Here is a 7,375-nt window from a genome sequence, read left to right as displayed (position 1 = left end):
GTCTGCCTTAACAGAGCCTTTACTTATCCATCTCGCAGAGGCATATTATAGACAACACCCATGATAAATAAGTCTGAAATATATGTCTTTTTCACAAAAAGAAGAGTTGACTGACAAAGACAAAAATTGAACATTAAAATACCTTTTTTTGGTATCATTTCAATGCAGAGTGAACATTTTAAGTAAAAGGTCTTGTGGTTTTTAACAGGATTAAGATCAACAAAATATGATAAAAATCAAAACAGAAATAAATAGACATAATATTAACCTTCTTGTAAATCTTGAAGAGAATCTGTGGAGTTTTCTGGTGTCAGTAGCACATACGAGGGGGTCCTAGACAGATGTCGAATGCTCAAAAAGGAATGTCAACGGTCTGTTTCTCTGTACAAAATGTCAAAGTAGAAGGCTAGAGTACCAGTCTTAGTTATGTATGTATGTTTTCTGCTCAACTTCCAGTGATTGCTTAAATTATTGCAGCATAAAGGATATCAGTGAGGCTATGTTGGTTCATCATAAGTGTGCAAAGATAGTTTCTCAAAAAGTGTAATCGCAGGATAGCAACTGTGCCCAGTTTGATTTAAATAATAACTCAAGTCTTTTTAGAAATAGGTCTTTTTGCTGCCTTCAGCTTCTTTGATGTGAGAATTTTTCTGCTTTTCATCATCCTGCATGCTAATAATAATATTATATGGACTCTTAAGTGAATAGATAAGTACGTAAAAAGATGACCTCATTCTTGGAAGGCATAAGTTGTGGATGTATCATACATTTTTCAAATAATATTACTTTTTCATTTTCATCTTTTAAACAGAAGGGGCTCACGCTTTGGGCAGTATGCATGGTAAGTATGAGTGCCAGCATCTTTAATAGATATTGTAGCCTATTAATAATTTCTGCTGTCAAGTTTTTACTTTCACAAGTTTTGTTCTTTTTTGCACATTCTAAGGCATGCACAGTTGAGTTACATGTATGGCATTTAAAACCTTAACACTACTGATTACAAGGTGCGTTTGGCTTTATTTTTCTTTAATGACAGCCATTCTCTTTCAGCCTTTGACATTTGTTTTGTTAGTCTCCCGACTGAAACATAACATACAGGTTAAACCGCTTTATCATCGACAAGTTTTCCATGTGATTTAAATTGATCTGGATTGTGGATACTTTGCATAGCCTCATTTTGTGTAAAGACAAACATGATGCTTCTATTTTCTCACTGTGTGCAAAAAGATTGAATCATGCACAGAAAATTCTAAATCTGTGTTGCAACTGACTAAAGCTACACCACTGGACAGGACACATAAAAAGACCAAAAAGCTGGCTAATGTGCAATTTGGAGGTGTGTGTGCCTTTGTCTCCAGCAATGAGGACCGAGTCCACAGGTGAAACCTACGTGGATCTCTCAGTGTGAGAGGGGTACACTCTGTCCAGAGACTGTGGATTTCTCATTTTGTCTGCTTGGTGAAATCATTTTGGTTTCAGCTAATTCAGTGATCAGTGACCCAATGTGCATAAATGTTACAATAAGATGCTTGGATGGTGGTGTAGTTTTACCATTTTTGCTTTGCAGCAGTAAGGCCTTGCGTTTGCCAGGTTCTTTCTAAATGCATGTTCTCTCCTTATTCTTTGGGTTTTATCACACTTTCTTCTTCCCTCAGTTGAAAAACAAAATAATTCAGGCTTCCACCTCTTTATGAGTTATGTGTGTATTGTTGTATGTTCTGTGTGTCTCTGTTTTGCCACAGAAACACAAACATTGACTGGTGACTGAGCAACAGCTAGAGATATTCACTGGAAAATGCATTGAACATGGTTGAATGGGGGGGCTAATGTCTGCTTCTTCCAGGGTGTTTTCCTTCATCCAGAACCAAAAGATGAATATGAATTACCACAATCTCATTTTGTGAATGTTCAAAACAGTTTATGTCATGGCGCTGTCTCAGTTCACTGGGAAAAAAAAAAAGATTCTTTGCCTGCCAACATATTTGATCAAGTACCTCTTCATTATTTATAGCACTCTGTAACTCCCCTGGAAGGATGTCACAGCCAGCAGATAAAAATATGTAGCTTATTTGTCACTTGCACCTGAACAAATATTGCTTATTGTGCATTTGGAGTCACTGTGGAGTTGGCACCCTTCTTACTGCGGCGAATGGGGAAGCTTTCTGTTAGACTGCACTGCGTTTATCCCCAAATCTGTGATTATTTCCTACATTTTGATTGGTTGGCAGATGGCAGACAAAGGGGTTCAACCAGGGTAGCATTAATGCAAGAACCACCACTGACAACACTTAAGGGTTTGAGTCAGGCACGTCTTCTGTGAATTTTCATCATCCTCTAACTAAAGAAACCATTCCTTCTTCTTCAACAATAGGTTGGACGTAAATACTTTAAACAACATGGTGGTTGGAACATTTCATTCCTTGCTTTGTTCTTTGCCATTTTGTTGCTACCTGTCTGAGCATGGATGTTATCTCTGCATTTTTTTTTTTTTTTTTTTTTGACAGATAGCACACAACTAAGTGAATACAATTTTAGCCCACCGCTGTACTTTGGCTTTGTTTTTCATCGTTAGCAGGCAGTTCTGGAAAAAGAATTTCTAATTCTAGTTTCGGAAGTGGAGATTGTTGTTGTGACGCTTCCACTGACATTTTGAAAATTCATCTTTGTTGAAGAACTTTAAGCGTTTAAGGTTGGAATCTTGGCATCATCCTAATCATTACGTCCCTCTGGCTGAGCCCAAAAAGGTGATATTACTTGGCTTTAGAGGAAACTAGTTGTTAAAAATTAAATACTACCTTAAACCTAAAACTTTCAGGGGTATGAATAACTATTCAGTGTTGCAGTTGAAACCAGATATTTACATGCACCAAATAAAAAGACCTTTGTACATTATTTTTTTTTCCTCACTGTCTGAAGTAACATGTGACCAAAGCTGTCATGTTTTACTGGAGTACAGTAGCTATAGGATCTAAGTGATAACTGGGGATTTTCAAATCCAGGACATCAAACTGACTATTTCTTTGACACTTTTCTCTGAACAAAACAATGAAAACTGTCTTTTTATAATAAATTAAGTGAGTGCAGCTTCTTAGTAATTCTAATTTCTTGAACAGAAGGCAGTTTGACTTTTGAGGACCAAGGGAGGAAGTTTAATTGCCGTCTGTTTCAGCAAGTAGAGCAATCTATCCACAATTACTGTTTCCCTCTCACTAATTCGTGTACTTTTTTTTTTTTTCATTTTACTAAAATACAATCCCTCCTGCTGAGAGGAGGCTTTATCCAGTCGTCCCCTGACAGGTGCCACTTTGAGAAGCGTTATCCTGCCAAGTGTCAGCTTTTGAGACTGCAGGTAAATCTCACTTTCTCTCTCTCTCTCGCTTTCTGTTTTTGTGTTGGCGTTCATAATGTCACCATGGTGTAGAGAATAAACCTCTTTGAAACGAATGGCTTGACTTTGATCTTTTTCGCATCTCCCTGGACGTGTCCTCAAATATCAGACTTGTCACCGTTGTTTTGTCTCCATAATCCTCTTTGTTCAACATGGCCCTGTTCCGTTCCTACTGCCTTGACATCCTCTCAGGAAGAAAACAAAGCTGACAAGAACCTCTTTTTTTTTTTTTATCCATTTTTGCCAAATACATAGTTCTGGCTACTGCCATTTGTCATCCCAGTTTTTAAGAAACTTTTCTTAAAAACTGGGAGCCCAGTTTTTAAGAAAAACAGGAGCCCAAACTGGTTGCTAGGGTTGTTTTCAACCCTAAAGAAAACAACCCTAGCAACCAGTTTGGGCTCCTGTTGGACTCAGGTAAATTAGCTGAACTCTCCAAGTAGACTGACTACTCTGCTTCCCCACAGTCAGAACCAAACATGGAGAAGCAGCATTCAATTTTTATGCACCAAAAATCTGGAACAAGCTTCCAGAAAATTGCAAAACAGCCGAAACACTAACTTTTTTTTTTTTTTTTAATCTAAAAATCCACCTTTAGAGTTGGCTTTGATTAATAACTGGAAGTGTACATTTGATTATGATTATTCTTGGTGATTTGTCTGTTGCATGTTTCATAACTAACCATATGTGTTTACCATGTAACTTTGAAACACTTTCTCCTGAAATGTGCTACACAAATTGACTAGACTTGACTTGACTTGACACATAAACCAACACATGGCCCTGACATGCATGGGTGCTTGCCAGTGGGGTCAGATGTGTTGAGGCTCACTCAAGAGCAAGTAGACCTTCACCAAGGACACATGCAAAGCAGCCAATTTCTGCTGAGCTGTGGAAACCAATCCACGTCCAATATGGCAACTTATCAGCCCCGAATCTCATAATCATTGCCATTTTTCACTCTCGTCTCACATCATGTATCAGTCCCTTCCTGTCTATGATGATTGATAGTGAGAAGCCATACCATCCATTAAAGAAGCAAGCATTCCTTTTAGAAAAAAAAAAAAAACACACAACCTGATCTGTTTATTCAGTCTCTACAGGGGCGAAGATGATTTTAATTGCCTGGTAAAATATTAAAACCGCTTTTGCATTAAATGCTTAGCTTGCCTGTGCGCTCCTTGGCTCATGAACACAAACAGCTAAATAATTAACACTTTCTAAAAAGATAAGCAAGGAAGAAACAAGAAAAGAGAGAGCAGAAGTGAGGGAGACATTCAACTCTGTGTGCCAGGTAGGCATTTTTACATGTAGGCGATGAAAAGAAAATAGAGATCACACATTATGTTAATGTTCTGCTTTGGGTGCCTGTACTCAAGCTTTTTACAGCAACTCGTATCAGCCTGATATGTTAATAGTCACACTGGGACTTGGGGTTGATTAAATGTCAAAGCCTGGAGGAGGAAAACTTGAGTGGAGAAAGGCAAAACATTTCTTCAAATAGCAGAAATAGTTAGATCTGTGCAGTGCGTGTCCTTAGCTATGCAAGAATGATGCAGGTTACATGCGTGGTGTGGAGTCTCATGGGATCAGGCTACGGTATGTTTGCCATTCACCCCCCATTACATGTTGAAGTGGTTGGAGGGCTTCGCTGTCCTTCTGCAGAAGGTGAACCATGAGAGTGGGTGAACCAAGAGGGTCCTTTACTTCAGTCAATGAATGAGCAGAGTGTATAAGCCTTCACAAGGGCTCCTCATATTACCAGATTAACACTCAGAAAAAGAACTAAGGGTCTGATTAAATTTGTAGCAGCATGTCATGTCTGCCTCTGTGAATTAATTTGCGAGATGATTTAGTAGATAGAGCTTCAGTTTTCAATTTCGTCCCGTCAGGGTTGAAATAAAGAACGCATTTGCATTCAAAAATGATTTGGGCCATTTTTCTGTCAATTTAATCAATTATTGAGCTTCTGGACCTGAACGCTTTTGACAATTTTTTTTTTTCTTTTCTTGCGGAGGGCACACTTATACAAGTTGCAAATAAAGCCAGAGGTGATTACTCATATCGTTAAAGAGCTTGGTTTTGAATGCTCTAACATTATGTAGAAGATACACACACACATGAATTCTAGTCGGTGTAAAAAGGGTTGTGTTATATTTAGGATGTTTTACTTTTTTCTTTACATGTCAAAAAAATCTGTAGTGATGGAATTCTGTTTGCTAGAGTTTCAAATGGTACAACAACGACAGGTGCATGATGTTCAAAATACTTTTTTCAACATACCTTTCTTAATTTGTGCCACCTTTTAATTGTTTTGTTTTCATCGTCTGCTAAAACAATCATTGATCACACAATTGTTTTAATGATGGATATGGGTGTTTAAGGACTGATTTCATGCAGCCGCACCTAGCATTAGCAAGCAAGCCGTAAAGCTACATGATGCGTGGCCAGTTTTTCTGTAAAATCACATGACAGTCATTCTTGAAAGTTGCTGAGGACCCAAATTTTTAGCTTAGTTTTTTAAAGAAACTCAATTCACTCTATGTGTCTAAATTATCCTGTTAAGGACTGTAGGATGATAGGAACCAACTTTTGTTGTAAAATGAACATTTCTAAATCAATTTAAATATATATTGTGGAAGATTAATATTTGTTATGTTTTTAGATGATTTTGTAATCACAACGTTGTGTGATTATGATCTAGCTGAAGCTACAGTGTCAGACAAAACGTAAGATAAAAGGTATCAAATTGACATCTTCTCCAACCCTCCACTATGATACTGCAACCTTTGGGAACAGCTAAAAAATGACTTTCACTTAAGTAATGACCACATTGCTCAAGTATTTAAACTTTCATCACTGTCAGATAAACACAGCTGTAAATGTAGAATTATATGGTTGGTTTGATGCAAAATGTTGAAGTCCATCTTTTTAAATGAGCACATTAGTCTGACAAAAAAGCTAAACTCAGTGAGCACAGCCGGACACGTAGCAAGACAAAGACCAAAAAAAAAAAAAAAAGGATAAACACAATCCAGAATGAAGTGTAGCGGAAAATAGAAAAAAATAGGAACCAGAGAGGCAAGATCATGTATAGAAACACAAAAGAGAAGTTGATCACTCTCAGGAAAGGAAAGGCTACATCTCCCGTTGGTTTGACCCAGCCTTTGTCTCCTAAATTGGGGTCCATTCTGCGTCACAACAAGGCTAAACCCAAGGCGAGATCTCTGGAGTCTTTGAGCGTGTTTCGCTTGCTGAACTCTACTAAGATTTTAACTGTGTGATTTTGTCAGATGAGGTTAAGATTGAACTTTCTGGGGATAAAAAAAAACAACATAAAACATAAAAACATAGGGGTTTTCAACTTGAAACAAAGGGCGAATAGGTGTAAATGTCAGATATAAAGGTATAGAAGAGGGTCCGAGAGGCTGTAGGTTTATTCCTTGTATCTGAGAACCTTGTTGGATCGCATTGCGTCACGAATAATTTGAAAGATCAGGGAAATGTAAGTAAACATCTGATCGACTCAAAATGGTAAGCTGAACAAATGGCTGAATTAACCCATTTAATCCCAATTTTTTCTCAGACATGAAAATATTAAAATCACACGTCATTGATAGCCCTTTGAACTAATCAAGGGTAAGTAATTTAAAAAACTGTGGAAGAATATATGAAAAAGTGTGTTTTATGATCAGTCACAATTGTGACCGGTGGGATAATGTATGGTGCTCTCATTAAGATGAGCTAAAACTGTAGAAAATCATAGCATGTGAACATTGTTTCTTTATTTGAACATACCTTGCCACAGCATTACTTTAGTGCAACAGGGGAAGCGTGACTAATACCTACGCCCTGCAGAGGGCAACATTGTCTGCAGTGCGACGAGAAACAAGTGAAGCTGAAATGAGGCGCTCTCGTCTTTTCTTTTCATAAAAAAACGGAACAAGTTAGGTCAAATTCATTTTTAACCTTCTTAAAAATATAAAG

The sequence above is a fragment of the Poecilia latipinna genome, unplaced genomic scaffold (assembly GCF_001443285.1).
Source record: "Poecilia latipinna isolate Pla-1442-1.1 unplaced genomic scaffold, P_latipinna-1.0 Scaffold2397, whole genome shotgun sequence".
In the NCBI taxonomy this organism is placed as follows: Eukaryota; Metazoa; Chordata; class Actinopteri; order Cyprinodontiformes; family Poeciliidae; genus Poecilia; species Poecilia latipinna.
Note: the sequence above shows the minus strand (reverse complement) of the source record.